General features: G+C 46.1%; 1 long non-coding RNA gene across 2 annotated transcripts in view; it reads right to left on the bottom strand.

Moving 5' to 3' along the window:
* Window positions 1-19280, bottom strand: part of LOC129378699 (uncharacterized) — a 79666-nt gene that overhangs the window by 36295 nt on the left and 24091 nt on the right. For both annotated transcript variants that reach the window (XR_008608078.1, XR_008608079.1), the window contains exons 4-6: window positions 10073-10179; window positions 9866-9952; window positions 8069-8120 (exon numbers count right to left, since the gene is read on the bottom strand). This is a non-coding gene — a long non-coding RNA (uncharacterized LOC129378699). The remainder of the gene's footprint in view (window positions 1-8068; window positions 8121-9865; window positions 9953-10072; window positions 10180-19280) is intronic.

Genomic DNA, 19280 nt, shown 5'->3' with positions numbered 1-19280 from the left:
CTGCAGATCCAGTGCCATGTTAAAGTAAAGTGCAATCACAAGAGTGGAGTTTCTGTTCAAACAAAGAACGATTATCCATCTCGCCTCCACATCCCCTTCTGCCCTCCTTTCCCCATTTTCCCAGGTGAGAAGATTATGTGGCAGGCCTGTGTTATTTTACCCAAATTGCCCACACCTGACAGCTCCGAGAGACCGAGTGTTTCCAGCATTTTTCACATCTCTGCCGGTGTTTTCACAGAGCCTGTGTGGGCATCTGTGGGTGTGTTTGTTTTTTTGCTTTTTTTTCCCTTCTTTCAGCGGCCACTAACGGCGAGCTTCGGCGGCGAAAGGTCGGCCCCTCGGTGTCGGCGGACCTCTAATTTGTTCCGCCACGGCGATGGTCGGCTAATGCGGCACACCTGCTATCCCTGTACCGTCATTAGCCGGTGCAGAGCGGCAAAAAGGTCAAACATAACCAGAGAGATTACAGGGAGGCAGAGGAAAACGCGCACAGACACGGACGCAGCGAGAAGAAAAGAGCAGAGAGAGAGCGAGAGAGAAAGCGCTAATGTGGGGCTGATGAGTGGGCGTGGGCTGCCCAGGCATGGAAAGATGCATGATGGGAATATACTTCACACATCCCCAGGGGGTGCCTGCCTCTGATCTTGGCAAACGAGCCCCAACATGGAGAAACACCAACAAACTAGTGATTTCTGCAAGAGATGCTCAGCACCGAACAAGGGCTGCCATTTACTTCCATTAATTCAGATGCAAAGCCAGGAAACGGGAGAGAAGACAGGAAATGATCACAATCCAGTCTAAACTCCTTCCTGTGGTGAGTGAAAACACAACCATGAAGATGTACTCCACATGTCCAAAAGTATTCACTCCTCTGCCTCCACCCTGAACTTGAGAGACCCCATTCTAGGGGTGAAGCATAATGCCCACCTACTCTTCTGTAAAGTCTTACAGGAAAAATAGGACAGGATAATTTAATTTCGAGATTTTAAGACTTGTAGAATTGTTCAGAGGATCATTTGTCCCACCGGTCCGTCTGTCGCCCCGTCCGTCCGTTAGTTCATTCAGCAATCATTGGATTTGTTGGTTCGTCCAACAATCTACCCATAAGTTAGTCCATCCATCCTGTCGTTAACCGCAACTCCGTCCTGCTACTCATTCAGCCTTCCATTACTTTATTGGTCCATTTAGGATCTTTTGGCGTATCACACCTTCTCTGCATTTGTTCTTTATCTCCAGATTTATTTAAACTCGGAAAAAGTCTGGAAACTGTCAACTTACAATAATAAAATGAAGGAGGCCTCTGGTTCGCTGATGATTTGAGGTGGATATTCATTTCTAAATGTTCCACCATCATCATTCTATGATTAGCATGAAGCTCAGAATAAGAGACAAAGTGGGTGCTGCAGAAATACCACTTCCTGTGGGACTTGTAGAAACGTAGAGCGTCTTGCGACTGGCCTGCATCCATCATGTTCTTCTGCTCTTGGCAAAACACTTAACCGTCTCCTTGTTTTTGGTGTTTCCATGTCTGCCAAACAAGCCGAAAGCAGCGCGACCTCCCTCTGTGAAAATGTTCCACACAAATCCGTCTGTCCTTCAGAGCTTCGGGAAACGGGGAAGCGAACAATATTCCAAATTAAAACCCAGATGATGCATTGGCACAGACAAGAGGTCTCCCTTTAGTCGTGCATAAAAGCTTCATTTCCCGCCACGTACCTGACTGGGAGGTAATTAATGGCTGTGGTATTTAGGAGTATTTAACTGCACAAATATGACAGAGACAGGGACAATTAGTTTGGCTGTTTAAGCTACATTAACTCTCTCCACTATTAGGCTGCTCTGCCAAATCCTTCCCACAGGAAACGACGGCGAGATCGCTTCTCTCCGACTGGAACAACTGGAGGAGGAAGAAACCCAGCGTGGAGAGGGCGGCTGGCAGCTTGTTCAGCTTCATGTTGGGAAATACATTTCAATTATGTGCAGTCTCACCATGTGGTGAGGTGTTAGAGGGTTTTTTTTTGTAACGCTTTACGGGGAAGTCCCTTCTCAATTACCAGAACTAGTGATAAAGACAAATAAAGATCAATTATTCATTGATCTTCGCTGAGGTTCATTCGCTCGCCAGCGATCCAAGTCTGGGTTGTTTTGATTCATACCCTGCTGGAAGATCCTTCCAGTGAAAGGACCAGAACTATTTCGCAAATGCCATGTCGACATTTGTGATGGTAGGACAGAAAAGTTCTGCTAAGACGTTAAGGTATTCTTCTGACTGTAGATTGTACTTTGACAAGAACAAATCTAAAAAGCGGTCAAGTGAACATTTATTGCAGTTTCCTAATGGAAATCTATACACCACTAGATAACAGCGCTTGCACAACAGACTGAATGTTCCTGCATTAAACAAAGGGTTTACCTGAAGACATTTCCTACATCTCTACCAGTTGCACCAGTCGTACAGGCTGCTGAGAATGACTGGCTGTAGCGAGAGGAGGAGGATGTGGGAACTTGTAAAACCTTTGCCTGGCTGCAAACTGTACACCAGTTGAAATCTCTTAACGGAGCAATGGATGCTGTATAATTGCTCAATTTGCACCCCAGTGTGAGAGCAGTTTATTGGCCCGCATTGACCTCGTACTGGGCTGGTGGTTGGGATGAAAAAATAAAACAGACAACAACAAAGTTAACAGCAGCAAATCAGCGATGGCTCTCCACACCAACAGTGTTACCGAGGCAAACTCTTAAGGGAAAATTCAAAACAAGTGGGTGTTTGACAAGTGGCAGCAAACACATTAACAACAAGGTGGTAGAAATGGTAGCTGTATGGCTGAGTGTTGGTCAGGGAATGCTTGAGCCTCAATTTTGCTGCAATCCGACATCGAAATGTGAAGAAAGCGACAACGAAAACCAGGAATTTAACAACTTTATCACCCGTTACCTGCCAGTAACAAAATCTACAATACAGCGGTGAAAGGGCTTGCTTGAGTTTGAAGGACAAAAATGGAGGTGGTGAACTTGAGTGTTCAGAAACCCAACAAAGGAGCGGTCCGTCCACAGACGAAAGCAGAGTCAAAGGTTTGTCATCTGAACTGGCTTTGTGCCCTTCATCACCTCAGGACTGTGAATTAGCTTAGCCCAATTCACTGAACTTTTTGTGGCTTTTGGGTTTTTAGTTTCTGGACTTTCTGAATGAAAAAAAAATGTTTCCTGACCAAAAAGTCCAACATTTCACTGGTCTGCTCTTGGTTCCTGAACTGCTTGCTGGATAGTTGGAGGTCATTCAGGTTGAAACCCCATCAGAGGCATAGATGGAGGTTCACCCACCTGTAGAACAACCTCCCTAAACATTCAGATGTTTACACTTATTCGCAGAATGGCCTAGTCAAAACCTGCTGTTAATCCAGTTCAGTCCCAGAATTTTAAAATTGATTTTCAAAGCTGCTCTTCAACAACCCCAATGTTCTAATACCGTCCCCTGGCAGCCCGAGCCCCGCCCTCAGGCTCCCTCCAGGCCCCCGGCGCCCCAGCAGGGTGCCGCAGCGCCGGGCGGCTTTCTGCTGCGCCAGGCGCTGCCGGGGCGGCTTTCCGGGACAGAGGAACCAGCGGGGTTCTGATGAGCTCGGGGTGTTCTCCTCAGCTCAAATCACCTGACCAAAAAAAAAAAGAAAAACGAAGGGAATAAAAGCAAGAGGCGGCGTGCGAATGAACGGCCAGGCGTTTAAATCTGCAAAATAAGGCGAGCAGCCAAACGGTGGAGATGGAGCGGATTTTCCTCACTCACTTAATGCACTGCTTATGACAGCTAAAGGGGAAAGTGCGCTGGAAATTGGTGAGGAGGAATTACCAGTGTTATACCGCTTGCCATCTTACAAATGAATACCGTTTAGCCTCGGCATATAAATGAGTGGATTTTTGCTCGGAGACGAAAAGGGAAGGCAGTCGAACGAGAGACAGAGGAAGGCAAAGTGGCGGTGCAAGCAATCAGTGTGCGTGCGTGCGTGTATGAGCGTGTGTGTGTGAGCCAGCCGCCTGAAATTATGCAAGCAAGTAACAATGAGCAAATTGAACCTCCACACACAGAAACGCACACAAACACACACAAGCACGGTACAAGGTCAGGCTCAAAGACAAGGCAGTAGGGGCGTTTTAGCAGTGGGTGGGAGCGAAAAACAGATCATGATAAATTGGCTCACATTTTACAAAACGCTGCCCTTAATGCACCTCGGCTAGCCGTGCCCGCTAGCCCGGCGCTGGGGCCGCTTTAATAGCAGCGGCTAGCCATTTGTGATATATGAAAACCAGGCGCTTGGCACTAATTGCGCAATTACGAAGCGGAAGCGGCGTGGTGTCGTGCCAGCGCGGGGAGCAGAGGCAGGGAGACGGGATGGGGAAAGTGGAGGACTGGGCCCGATATTCATCGCCTTTTAAAGCCTTTGTGCTGCTCTCCGCTGCTGCTGCATCCTCCGTTCCTGTCTGCAGAGCGCTCTGGCCGACTGAACCGCTCCTGTAGTTCATTGAGAGGTGGGGTAAGTGTGCCAGTTTCACTAAACCGCAGGGAGCAGAGCAACTGTGAACATGCGAGAAAGAGTTCAGCGAGGCAGGAGGGAGGGAGGGAGGGATGGAAAGAGGGAGAGGCAGGGAAGCAAGATTTGTCTTGCGCGTCAATGAAAGGACAATTTATTAGGAGCTGCTCAGGGAGACAGAATATTTTGCCCCAGTGCTTTACAGACTGTCTGGATGAGGAATGGGAGCGTATTAGCGCTGTGCTGGGTCCTGGGTCTGGAAGAAGCAGCTGGAAGCTGGCACCGCCTGCAGAAAGACCCGCTTTAGGGTCAAAGGTCTGGAGAATGGGTATGGGGATGGAGGTGTAGAGAAACAGCGAAACGCATACTTGCATCTCAAGTCAGAGAGAAGAAGACGCGTCACAAAGGTCTTCAGGTTGGAGTTTGGAACTCCAAATGCCTTACATGAGGCACCTGCTCCATGTCCACACCAGGCGACACTCGGAATATATCATTTCTGTCCAAAATCATTTGGCATTTCACTTTCACGTCTGCACATTTATCTCCTTCGCATCGCAGTCAAACCGATTAGCTTCAATGATAGCTTCAGTCATTTGGTTTCACCTTCAATGCCGAACGTAGCTAAAATGCATCAAACCAGTTGTCAACGTTCAATTAAAGCTAAACGCAGTCAGGCTGTTCAGGCCTGAATCTCTAGAGGATTGTTGCTGATGCAAAGTATCAGCAGCGTCTCCTCCAGTAGTAATGTACATTATTGTGGATTTACTTTTTGCCCTGTAATGTGCAAGAGCAGTTTGCCTCATTCCCCTCCTACAACTCGATCCGGAGACACTTGATGTAGAAGCTAAACTGAAAACGGCGTGACGGAGTTATCTCGCAGGGATGCAGCGTGTTTACCAACTCCCCCGGCGGCCGGCGAGATTATTATTGAATCTCACAATGCTTGGACTGACAGACAGCAAAACAGTGGGGGCGACGCTGCAAACAACACCTGTGCACATCATAGCGGATAGCCGTCCCAGGGTGGAGCTAACATTAGCATGCTGCTGTAAACACAAGCCAAGCAGGTGTCTCATCGTTCATTAGCGGGCGGCGGTGCTTTGATTGCATTTAAGTGAGACAATATATAATATATCGCCACGCGCATAAATGTGACAGAGGGAGTTAGGAAGCCATGTTTCTTCTGCAAATGGCTTCCACTGACCCGCATTAACCTATTGATAAGCATTATGACTGCGCAATACTGTGCACAGCAGGCGGGTCAGAGGAGCAGCATTGATTACCTGGCTGCGGCGTTTAAACACAAAGTGAACGGTCAGTACCTGAGGGTCACCCTTCCAGTCATCACATCTTGCTGATTAGTTTTGATTTAAAAAAAATAGCAAAACAAAACCCACATGCGACGAAAAACACGACCGACGCAAGAAACATTCGCAGAACAGAAGAAATCCCAGCAGATGGACTCTTTTACTAGCTAACAACTCCCCAGTGGATGTTTTTTTTTTCTTCTCTCTCTCGGGAGGTCGGACAACCATATGCTTGTTTGCAATCAATCATGCGATAAAATAGGAGGAGGGAGAAAATAGAAAAAAAAAAAAAAATCTTGCAAAAAGGTTTGGCATCTGTGCCGAACAGGGGGAGTTACGTGTGCTTAGGATTCTTTCAAGCCAGAGTGGATATCTAGTAATCCAGCAGCATATTTACCAATTACTCAGAAAGCTGTTTGAGGGCTGTAAACAATGTAGAGTTGGTCTAAAAATGGAGTTATTGAAAGTAGGTTAAACCAAGTAATAGTAAGTCAAACTGAATGAGGACACACCAACATAAGCAAAATTACTGTAAGATAAAAACCTCAACTAACTAATACTATGGTACACTATACTAAAAAAAACTTGATTAAAATTAGCTAAGCTCAATCAAACTCTTGCAAAGTCAGCAAAGATAAACTAAGCTAATGTTAGGCTAAACTGATCTTAGGCAAAGGCCAAACTAAGCTAGCTTAGTTTGAATAAAGGCCAAACATAGCTAGGCTAGTTTGAATAAAGGCCAAACTAAGCTAGGCTAGTTTGAATAAAGGCCAAACTAAGCTAGGCTAGTTTGAATTAAGGCCAAACTAAGCTAGGCTAGTTTGAATTAAGGCCAAACTAAGCTAGGTTAAGTTAGTTGGTGAAACCTCGCTTAGTCTGGTTTAAAATGCTTACCTTAGTAGGTAAGCGAAGACGTCTCTGACCTTATTTTTCTTTAGCTTCACTTAGCTTGTTTCAGCTACAGATGGCTAAATGACGACTGGTTGGGAATGTCTTAACTTGCAATAAGATTAAGTATTAGAGACACCCACTCTGCTTAGCGACAATTCAATAAGATCTCATACTTATGAAGCTATATTTGGCTCAGAACTGTTCTGATTGAATACCTCGTGTTTAGACAGTCTGTTGGTGCTCAGCTTTAAAAAAATAAACAAAAAAACACCCTTCCTTTCTGAATGAGGAAGTAGGTTGCTTCAATGGGAGGCATCGAAGCAACAGTTGCAACAAGGTTAGAAGTGTTGTTTCTCCTTTTTTTTTTTATAGGGATTTGGTTAATTTCCCAGAACCCAGGAAAACGACCGCGAAAACAGATGGTCATGGGCTCCGTCTCCTGGTCCCCCCCCCCATCCATTCCAGCCGCCGAGGCCGAATCCTCGTGCCAGCGACTCAACGGATCTCCGCTGTGAGTACCAAACGGCTCTTCCTATTTATCTCCCCCGCCGCAGTGAGTCGCGGTACGCCGGCGTGGCCGCCCTGACCTCCACTGGGCGCGCATTAATTCCACCTAGCTGTTTCCCGTGCCAGCGATTAATAAAAAGTGACTAGGTTTTCAGCAAACCGACGCGCGTTGATGAATGAGGGCCCCCGCGCCTAATTGCTTGGTAAATTAAGAGCTCACAATAGTGGCGGCGATGTGTGCCGCTTTTTAATATTTAAAAGCTCATTAGGTGTTGGCGTTGGGCTGGCGGCCCCGTGCAATAACCTTTAGGTGCTGCTGACGGCCGTGTGGGCTACCAGGTCGGAGGTGGAGCAGCTGATCTGATCAGAGGCTGCCGGAGCAATCTCCCTCTAAACACGGCGCCGGACACAGACAAGGGGAAAAATTAGGACACCTAAATAATATCCTGTTCTTCAAGACGTTTTCGGCTGCACCGTAGACGTCAGATTGTTTGTTCGAGTGGAAATAATAGATTCAAACAAACCCTGGACATGAAGAGGAAAACAGTTTTCATACGATGCGCAGTGGACATCAGGTTCTACCCCCCCAGAACCTGTTTTAACATTAAGACAACTACTTCAGTGTCTTTTAGATGAATTTCATCTGATAGAACACAAACTAGATCATATTTTGTCAAGTGCAAATAAAATGATGGCCCTTTTCCACAATTACTGACCAAAAAAATGCAATTCTGAAATGCGTCTGTTCAGTCCAATTGAAATTCAATCAGTGTCCAGACTCTGGACACTGTTGACACCACTGTTTGTTCTGTGAAGAGGATCTGTGTGTTTACATCGACTTACCCCACTGCCGTCATCACTTCCTGTTTACGGAGCGTTGCTCTTCTACCTGGTCCTGTGGGAGAAACAATCCCCAGTGAACGGACATAGTTACAACTCTGAGGATTAAAGTTTGTCAAGGTCAAAGACGATGAAGAAGTCACTTCCTGTTTTCACATTACTTCCTGTTTGTCCTCCCTACCTGTTGATTATATTTAACATTCTCTTTATAGCACATAAAACTAATTTATCCACCGGTCTCAGTTCTGGGTCCAATTTTTATACGCAGCAATCGGTCCACTGCCTCGCTAGGAAGCATAAAGTCAGTTTGCGACTGAATTAATTCTGATTCGATGCTGTATGAAGTTTTTGTCACAAAAAACAGAAAACCCAAAACTACATTTTTATTGTCTTTGTCGGGAGCTGCTGCCGGTCCCGGTCGTCTGCATCATTCCTGGTCGTAGAAACCTGATGTTTGGAGTCGTGCAAGCAAAGGGAACGTCATCCAGCGAGGGAACTAAACACCCACTCATGCCTCCTCCTCACACACAAGCCAACACGAGCGCTGGCAAACACCGAAAGTATTTATTTCCTCTGCACACATGAACGGGGACGTAATCCTCCAAATATATTTAGTGGCGTTATGGATTTGTTGTCGCTTAATTTGCATGACAACACCCCACCTTTCACGGTGCGCAAACTGCAGCTCTGATATCATCTTTATTATTATTGAGCTGTAATGTGAGCGTGTGTGTGTGTGTGTGTGTGCAGAGCAAGCCTGGAGTAGCAGCAGACACTCGGCTTACAGTGATGGATTGCTCTCAGTAATTTCTCCTCATTATGATTGGCCAAGATCAATATTTTAACACTTGGGTTGGGGTCGTCAGTACAGCGCTTAGCATGTATTATTCATGACCTTTATCAAAACCAGTGTCTGGGACGGGAATACAGCTGGACGAAGGTAGCTTTGCGCTTATGAAAACACAGAAAATTGTGCTTATGTGTATTTTCCGACATTATTGAGGCTTTTATGCGCTTGAGTTGAAGGACGAGTTGAAAGATTCGCAGATAACGAACGTCACGACGTCTGTGCCTGAGCCATAAACGTCTGTTTTAAGGTAAAAATCTCTGCCATAAGCAAGATGTATCACGGCGTTGAAACTGTAATCCGTGTAATTTGGAGAGATGCGGCTGCAGGTGCGGCTGCAGTCCCACCGACCCGGCAGAGCAGAGATCAGGAGGCCGCGCCGTATTGCGCAGCTTCTCCCCCCCCCCGCCATCAGATAAAACAAACCACACTGGCAGCGGGTTTGTGAAGCGTCCGGGATTAAGAGCTGTGACATATTCATATCTGACCAGACTTAAAGCTGCTGCCATATGGGAGGGTCTGTCACTATCAAAGCTGCAGGAAATCAGCCAGAGAGGGAAGGAGGAGGAGGGAGAGATGGGGATAAAGAGATACAGAGGTGCAGCGTTAGAGAGGAGGTGGGGGTGGGGGGCAGTGGAGAGGATTTCTAACAAAAGCTCCCCTAACCACGTCTCAAAAAAGAAAATCCTTTGTACCCCTCTTCCAAACCCGCCGCCGCCTCTACCTCCGTCACCTTCCCTCCCGGCCCCATGTGGGATGACTGGGGAGCGTGTCCTGGAAAAGTTTGTCTCGGGGAAGGGCCGGGTCGCCGCGTAGCTGATTATATCAGTTTCAACGGAGTGCCGGTAATGGGCTCCTCTCGGAGCGGCCGCTAACCCCGGCAGTCGCCGAGAGCTGAATTAATCAGGCCTACTGGGAGCCTCCGCGGGCGAGCCACTCCGCCAGTCACTTACCAGCCAATCCCACTGTCAGCCCACTGTCATTTAGAAGCCTTTCATTACGCTCTCTCCCATGTCCTCTGCTCAGTCCTCACTCTTAAACTAGGAAAATGAGAAAAATGGAAATGGGTGACAGATTAGCCCGATGCCGCTTACTTTTATGGACAGTCTGGTGTGATCATCATCCTCGTTTTATCCCATACAACAGTGATGCTGACTTACCGCGACGTAGCCGAGGCACAAGCCCACTTTCTAGCTTCCAGGTTCTGGACATGTCACCGTTTCAGAAGGTTTGGAAGGAACGTCTGTTCTTCTTGTTTCAGCTGCACCTGGTGGAGGAAGTGGTAGAATCTCCTGCTGGTATGAGCTCATTTCTGATTTGAAGGTGTGCAACGTCTTCTGAAGTTTCAATAGCATAACAGTGCTTTTCACTCAACAGTTACCTTCCAGTCTCCAGGTCAATACTGGCTCATATGAAGGGACCTTAGAGTAAAGTTCCTCCAGTTTCTATGAAGAGTTGATTAATGCAGCTGTTACTGTACCATCACTAAATGGTTGCAAGACCCCAGACCCATAACAACAATTTCCTGCGAAAGGGCAGGAGGTCACGTGACCTGATCCTGGTGTGGAGGCAGTTCCTGTAAGGTCGGGTTACCCAGCAGCATTTCTGTTTCCAATCAGCCATGGACTGATCGCCACCAGGCCGCTCTTCCTCTGCCTCGTCGATGGCCTTCATGCCTCCGCTGCCCTCCCCCTCCACCAACAAGGTTTAAAAATATTCATAAGTAAACAGACGAAGTGATTTGAAAAATGGCTGGAGGAGAAAAGAGATTAATAAAAAGCATGAATAGTGCATTAAGGAAGCGGTGAGGAGGCCTGGCGTCTCGCCGGGGTTACAGGGAGATTGTGTTTGGGCTTTATTAAGAGTGAGTGAAGAGGCAATGCTTCAGTGTCTGACTGACAGTCGGCAGGGACCGTTTGTTAAAAATCAAAAATATCTGCTTGGGTGAGTACAACGGGTCTTTTGGATGATGTTCAGCATTTCTCGAGCTCTTCAAACTGGCTTCATCTTCTCAAAGAACAGCAGAAAACTGGCTCCAAATTGAGCTTTTCTGGATGAGACGCAGACGCTAGCGACTGTGGTCGCCTCAGAGCCAGACTCCCCCTCTGAGACTTGGCCAATTTAGATAAGAGACGTCTAACAGGAAGTGCTTGTTTGACATCCTGTCATGTTAACGAGGACAGCCATAATTGGACGTGGCTATTTAACGGTAGCTATAAGAGGCTGCGAGTTGTCACCTTTCAGAGCTACCTAAACAACTGGCAACTCTGCTGTATTTCCTGTTTCAAGCTCACATGGACTAAAGACAGCCTGAGGAAATACAACATGTGCTTTTCAAGTGAGAGGAGTCACACTCTTTTGTTCAGTTTCAAAGCCTGAAGCCAGAAGTCATCATACACCCAATAAAAAGACACGTCCAGTGATGTTAAATCAGACCAAGGTCAAATTTCGAAATCGGCCTCAGATATCAGGAAGAGAATCAGAAGCCAGTCCAGTCCGGTTCATTTCCAGATCCGTGAAGGAGCCGCGTTCCTTCGTTAAAGTGTGACGCCCCCTTCAGTGGTTGTACGTTCAAGTCGCTTTTCCCACTGAGGCCTCAAATAAAAAATAAAAACTTTGTTGTCCCATTGCATTTCTGGTCTACAAGTCATTTTATGGAGCTTCTGCTGCTTTTTTTTAGGCCCGAGCAGCTAAGCGCTGCGAAGGCCTATTGTTTTCCTACTGTTTCTTATTATTATTATTATTCTGCCCCCCTAAAGAGGGGCCTTTTTGGGGGCTTTATCATTTTCAAAAACTCACCAAACTTGGCGGACGCGTAAGGGAGTTTCAAAATTTTGTATTTTAAGGTCATTGCAAAAATCCCATAAAAAATGGCTCAATAGCGCCACCTACAAATTTTCAAAGGACCCTTTGCTATTCACTTAATTTATCCTAGAGACATAAAATTTGGTACACTTGTAGAGCTCCCCAAGATGCTCAAAATTTACAATTAATGTCATAGTGCAAGTATCACAGGAAGTCAGCCATTTTGGATTGAAGGTCCAATTTTGAGGCCATTTTTGCCGTTTACAGCCTCCGTATTTGATCGAACTCCTCCTAGGGATTTCGATTGATCGGCTTCAAACTCGGTCAGTCTGTTCATAAGGCATCCCATCTAAAGTTATCAAAACGGTGAGTTTTTGAGTATGCTGAAGGGGGTTAGCAGGGGTCAAATTTCACCTACTCGCCATAAAAAAATAAACTGCTATATCTCCTACACAGAAACTCACAGAGGCACCAAAGTTTCTGTGATTGATCATCATGGGGTCTCCTACAATACCCTATGGTCGAATGATGACATCACTTAGGCCACGCCCCATGAGAACAGGAAGTGTCATGTTTTACTGTGGACGGTCGCTATCTGACCCCTTTGACCTCATCAACATGAAACTGTCCCCAGACACAGAAGACATTTGGTGTGTTGAGGATTCCAACCACGACCAGATTCGATGGAGCAGGTGGGCGTGGCGGCGTGGCGAAGTGACCTCTAACGCCATCGCCATACGTTTGGCTCTCAATTCCACATTTTCGGGCCCAGCTGCTCCAAACTCACAAGGATGGATCGCCATCAACTCCCCGACAGGAATCCATCACAATATTTGGTGGGCGTGGCCTAATTTCTCTATAGCGCCCCCTAGAAATTTTAAATGATCAGCCCCAAGCCATGCTTTAACCTACAATTACGAAACGTTGTACACATGTGTACCTTGTCAGGACTTACAAAAAAGTCTCTTGGAGCCATGGTCTAAACCCCACAGGAAGTCGGCCATTTTAGATTGAAGTTCAGATTTTGACCCCATTTTTGCCGTTTACAGCCTCCGTGTTTGATCGAACTCCTCCTAGGGATTTCGATTGATCATCTTCAAACTCGGTCAGTCCGTTAATAAGGCATGTCCCATCTGAAGTTATCAAAACGGTGAGTTTTTGAGAATGCTGAAAGGGGATTAGCAGGGGTCAAAGTTCACCTACACGCCATAAAAACATAAACTGCTATATTTCCTACACAGAAACTCACAGAGGCACCAAAGTTACTGTGATTGATCATCATCGTGTGTCCTACAATACCCTATGGTCGAATGATGACATCACTTAGGCCACGCCCCCTGAGAAAAGGAAGTGTCATGTTTTACTCTGAAAGGTCGCTATCTGACCCCTTTGACCTCATCAACATGAAACTGTGCCCAGACACAGAAGACATGTGTGTTGAGGATTCCAACCCCGACCAGCTTCGATGGAGCAGCTGGGCGTGGCGGCGTGGCGAAGTGACCTGTAACGCCATCGCCATACGTTTGGCTCTCAATTCCACATTTTTGGGCGCAGCTGCTCCAAACTCACAAGGATGGATCTTCATCCAGTCCCCGACAGGAATCCATCACAATATTTGTAGGCTGTGGCCTAATTTCTCTATAGCGCCCCCTAGAAAATTTTAAATGTTCAGCCCCAAACCATGCTTTAGCCTACAATTACGAAACTTTGTACACGTGTGTACCATGTCAGGACTTACAAAAAAGTCTCTTGGAGCCATGGTCTAAACCCCAGAGGAAGTCGGCCATTTTAGATTGAAGTTCAGATTTTGATCCTATTTTTGGTGTTTATAAACCATTTCAGTAATTCGCCACTTGGGGTCAGTATTGCTCCACAAATGAAACGGCAGATAAACAGGATGAAGAACAATATCAGTATTTCGCCAGTAGGTGTCAGTGTTCCTCCACCGTTGATAAACACATCCATGGGCGGATGGGCGCGAAAACTTTGTGAGAGCGTTGCCATGAAATTTCTAAAAGGATAGAAATGTCTCAGATAATTTTTGTTGAATTAAATCATGCAGTAAATGTAGCGTTTTCTTACTTCTTACAAACCATTTCAGTAATTCGCCACTCTGTGTAAGAATTACTCCAACAATGAAATAGAGTGCTTTAGAAACACAGCTGAAAATGATGAAAAATTACGAACTGTAGTACTTCGCCATGTGCATATGATCGGATGTAAATTACACGTGGATCTTCCGACTGACGCCAAATTGGATACGTATGACCTTTGTTGACCTCTAAAGAGAACAACAGCATTGAAATATATTTTGGCTCCACTGCGCGTCCTACATTAATCCGCCAGCTATATTTCCTCGCTAAACCAATGAATCTGCACCACATTTTTTGCATTGTCAAGGAGCGCCTCCAAACGCATCAGTGCGTACCGCCTGGTGGACGGGCGTGGAAACTGCGCAACAACTTCTGTGTTAGCACGTGGCCAGCGTTGATGGAAACTGAGCAACAGCTTCCGCGGTGCGGGCGGAGGAGCTGAAAACTGCGTGAGAGCTTCTGTGGTGGATGACGTGAGGCGACGGTTGCTAGTACCCCGCGGTGGCAATAGGCCGGAGCGGCGCTTGGCTGCGAGGGCCGTTCGAGGCTGCTTGCAGCTTTAATGATTTACTTATTTTTTGCAAATTTCAGCCTTACAAACACACAGAGCCCTGCTGGCTCTATGTGGCTAGATCTGCCGTAACACTGTGCAGGTGCGCGGCTCACGGGGAGTTGCCGTCGCATGCGCCGGGGATCCTGTTTGTTTGGGCTCAGGCCCCCGCTCAGAAGGAAGTGAGTTGGCCCTGGCTTTCTGCTCGGGATCAAACCCGGGCCTTGATTTGAACAGAAAACGGGGGAGGGGGGAAATATGAATTGGGGGTGAAAAAAGATGAAGAAGAAGAAAAAAAATAAAGAGGCTGGTGTTTATTGTAGCTGCGGCTGCCTGGAAGTGACTGGCACGGAGCGCACACGGTTTGTCAAAATGAAGCATAAAACAGACAAGCTCTTCATACGCGCCGAGACGACTGGGACCACACTTACTGCGCCGAGAGAATTACACAAACACAGTATCAATGTCTGCGCTTTAGAGCCAGATATGAATTCCCATACATATACCCGGAATCTATTAAAAATCCCATTCGGGGGCAGACTCGGAATTAATTATCCTGTATAAACTCGTGTCGGCGTTTGAATGTGCATGAATGAGATAATGACGCGCGGCTTGTGTAAACAGCCACGCTAAATATTTGAAAATGCAAGTCACTCATCAGTGGAATTACGGAGCTGAATGGCGTTTCTCTGCTGGCTTTGCGATAACCGGGACATTCTCTAACCTGGGCACCTCCAATTAGAGGACTGGAGGAAAAGAGGAAGGATGGGGGTAGGGGGGGTTAGGTTGGGCGGTTCGGGTGGGTGGGGGGTTGTAGGAGGGGGCCGGGTGGTATTGCTTTGACCCGCCCGCTGTAGTTGGAAGCGCACTCTATAGGCAGAGATGGGGTGGCAGGATATGGCAGAGGAAAAACAGGCTCAGCCGTAGATGGCCAGGGGCTGCCTGTGGCTCTCTATCAATGCAAAACAGACTACTTCCTGAGGCAAAGAGGACATTTCACTTTTTATAAGCCTCATTTCTTTCTTTCTTTTTTTTTTTTTTGCAGGGCTTACATTAATTTTGAAAGCAGAGGAGAGGAGAGGGGGAGGTTGGGGGGGGAGGAGTGCAGAGAAAGCGAAAAGAGGAGGAAAGAGGAGCAGATGAAAAGCATCTTCAGGATGTTGGAAACATCTGGTTTCATATTCCAAGGACCTGAGAGGAAATTGCAAAATGGACAAAACTCTTATGTTTTGATTTATTTTATTATTGGAGAGGCTGAGCGACGCAGAGAGAAGCCCCTGGTTGTGGATGTGAGGCTGGAGATGGGGCGTGAGGGACGGCTCCTTACCGGCCCCAGATTGATTGATATCGGCCTTAATGGCATCCACAAGCGCTGGGTTCTGTTCCAGATTAAACACAACCGAAGAGTATTGTTAATTGGATGAATCGATGGCGGAAGAAAGGATCTTTAGGGGGCCACAAAGACTCGATGTATTTGTCTCTGGAGGATATTTAATTCCTCTTCTAGGCCATTACGACAGACGTTTGAGGTTTGAATGTTTCCTTCAGTAGATGGAAGATATTATCCAGTCAAAGCCTTCCGTCTTCAAGGGTCGGGATCATTTACGTCCTTCATAACCGCCGGCTTGGTGACTGTTCTAACAACTGAGTCTAGTCAGGACGAAAACAGCACAAAGCTACTTTGAATGACCTGGCGGATTAGTGACAGAGATCCACAGGGTCTAGTGTCAGGACCAGTACATTTGGTACAAGTTTCAGCGACTGAACTGTTTCCTGTTTGGTAGAATGACCAAATAATGTCACTTTTAATCCAGAGTTGACTCTTTTAAATGACTTTTAATGTGACTTTGCTTAAAAATGGAATTATTTACCAAATAATGCTAAGTTGATACTTTTAATGCACTTTTAGCGCAACTTTTAACGCATATTTGCATTCATAATGACTCCTTCATGCTCATGTTATGTCGGGCTAATGCTAATGATTTATTATTTGATGACGGAGAAGTAACATTATATTTCTGCAAACCATCACATTCCTCATTATTCTGATATTTAGCAATTATTTTTGGTAACCATAACTGACCTAATCGGGAATATATTTGCAATATTTAATGTCAGAAAGTGAAAAAAACAAACAAGAGAACAAATGTTTCGTGGGTTCAACTCTAACTGACCAAAGTTTATGGTGGCTTTGCAATAAGTGGGCAATCTAATATTGATCTTTTCCTAAAGTACCACTTTGAACCCGGCACTTGAGGAAGAGTGAGTTGACACTGCCAAAAACTGCTAATGCAGAGTCGAGGCGTTTGCTAACCTCTGAACTGGCCTCCAACCAAGAAAACAAGTAGGTGGATGTTCAGGTTGAAGCGGCGAGTTGCCAAACCAACGCTGAGAGAAACAACTTGCAAACTTGACTTCCTAAAGATATAAAACTAAATCTGACCACAAAAAAAACAAAGCTATAATAGCAATAATAATAAAAGACAGTCCAAACAACATGATCGGTAGATACCACCCACAGGGTACAACAAGGTTACCCGGTTTCTGAAGACATAAAAAATTAAAAATCACCAATCAGTGTTCTGATTGGCTGGTCATGAAAGAAACAATCTGACCCCTTTTGCTTCAACATTAAAGCTAACTGCTTTAGGGACAAAGGTCTGCTCTTGTTCTTAGAGTCAGGAAGCTTTATGGATTTTGAATCCTTCTTTTTTCAACCAAAAAAGGAAGCCCAGAGCATAACAGATCCTCTGCCATGCTTTACAACAAAACGGCGACTGCTTTAATTACACGGATCAAACGACATACAGCTGGATTGTGTTTAATAACTGGGTGATTTCTGAATGCAACTGATTGCACTAATTTTATTTAAGGGTATGAAGGTAAGGAGAGCTGAACACAAATGAATGCCACACTTTTCAGATTTTTCACTGACCGACAAATGAATATAACATGCATTGCATCCCACAATCATGCTCTACTTTATGATCATCTATCTTATGACCTCCCAATAAAATGCATTTTGTAGAGAATATAAAATTATTCTTTTTTTTTTTCTTTTTAGCTGGGGGGGAAATTGTCTAATTTTCCATGAACAAAAGCCTTGTTTTCATAGCTTCCTCGGCCCCCTCCACCTCCACCCCCCACCACTACTGCCTTGTGGATCTCCTGAGCTGCATCAACCCACCGTAGAAAGAATTAGGCTTCCTGCAAACACCGCCTGAGACAACAGATGGAAGGAGGTGAGTTGTGGTGGCCCTCCAGGCTATTCTCGCCCCTTCCCACTCCAGAAAGCAAAGATTTACAGCAGCGGCGGTGGAAAAAAAGCAGCCCGCAACATCTGGAGATGCGCGAACACAAGGCCTGGTTTGTGGTGACGGCGGCTAATTTAAAGGTTGTAAAAGTCTTAGCAGGGAACCAGGATAAGAGTGATGGACAGATAAATTCCCCCGACTTGGCCGGGCCTTGCTGCGAAAACACTGCAGGGTAGAAAATAAGAGCCCCAGAACAGGCTGCAGGTCTCACTGGGCCAGGCTGTTCCCATCAGCTTTAGATTCATTAGCCTGGAGAACAAGTCCAGGGGAAAAGCAAGACGAGACAATGGAGAAGATGAAACAAGACAGGCGCTGAAAGGGAGCGGAGAGGAGAGAAGGAGGATCAATCAGGACCCGCAGCGGTAATGGGGCTGTGACACCCCAATCACCGGCAAAATCTCACTGTAATTCTGTTTGCTTGCCTCGCAACGGCGCCGTAATTGCCACGATCATTTATGGGCGACGAACGAATCTCGCCCCGGATTATTGTTTTCCTCTGACAGATATGAACTATTCCATTTGTCGGTGCTGTCGGCAAGGCGCCGTGTGCGTCCCACTCCGTCCCCGCCGCCTCAAAACACGGGTTGTCGGCAAAAATGGGGAAAAAAAAAAACAAAACAAAAAAAACACCCACAGCTCTCTGTTTTTAAAAAACTCCCGAAATCTTTTGGCATACCTGTCCAGAGAACATCAATATGCATGAACCCATATGGATGGTGGGAGGAAAGTAGGCTTCCAGTCCCTGCAGTTCTGACAAAAAGCCAACTTGACCCATTTTATCTCACATCTTCATCCAGAGACTCTCATTCCAGCCAAGACGGGTAATGAGACGGTCCGCTTCACCAAGAAGTTTCCTGCCACAAACAGAGGCTATTCTGTGGGTGTTTACACCCCCCTCCCCACTCAGGAGCTAATTGGCGCAGAGAATTAATTTAAAAAAAAACTGTTGACTTGAGAATTGTACATTGATTACTGTAAATATTCTCTGGAGTTTTGCTCCTCTAATTGAGGAGCATTCGGCCCGGCGCATCTTATTACGTGGGCATTAGCAGCAATGCTTCCCTGCCAGCATTGATTTTCTCATTTGTTCTTTTGTTTGTTGTTGTTGAGATGAAGTGTGCTACACTCAGATCTCCAGTCATGGAATTCTATTTCGAGGCAGTTCAAGCTATGAACATTTGTGACTTCAGTGTAGGATCCTTTTAATTTGGACTCTACAAACAGCAGGAAGCTGGTTGGTTTGTAACAAAGCGTTACTCGGCATCGACGTCCATGGGTAAAGGCAAAGGTTTCCCCAAACAGACAGAAGAATATATCGATGGATCACATTTAGATATTAGGGGATCAGGTGTGGAAATGCAACGTTTTCCAACATATTCCAAGGCTTTTGAGATGAAGGAACCCTGGAGATGTTGTCGTTGTACCTTCCACTATCTATAGACGCTGGTGCAGCTTCAAACGTGGAGTTCTACACATTAAACGCAGACAGGAGCATCTGTATGCACAATAAACACTCTGTGCATCCTAGATTTACATGAAGCATCTCACTAAGCTATTCAGACGGATCCAGAGTTTAACCCTTCCTGATGGGCCCTGTCCATGTTAA

Source organism: Poeciliopsis prolifica, unplaced genomic scaffold (assembly GCF_027474105.1).
Source record: "Poeciliopsis prolifica strain line A6 unplaced genomic scaffold, Auburn_PproV2 SCAFFOLD053, whole genome shotgun sequence".
In the NCBI taxonomy this organism is placed as follows: domain Eukaryota; kingdom Metazoa; phylum Chordata; class Actinopteri; order Cyprinodontiformes; family Poeciliidae; genus Poeciliopsis; species Poeciliopsis prolifica.
Note: the sequence above shows the minus strand (reverse complement) of the source record. Positions and strands in the feature narration are given on the sequence as shown.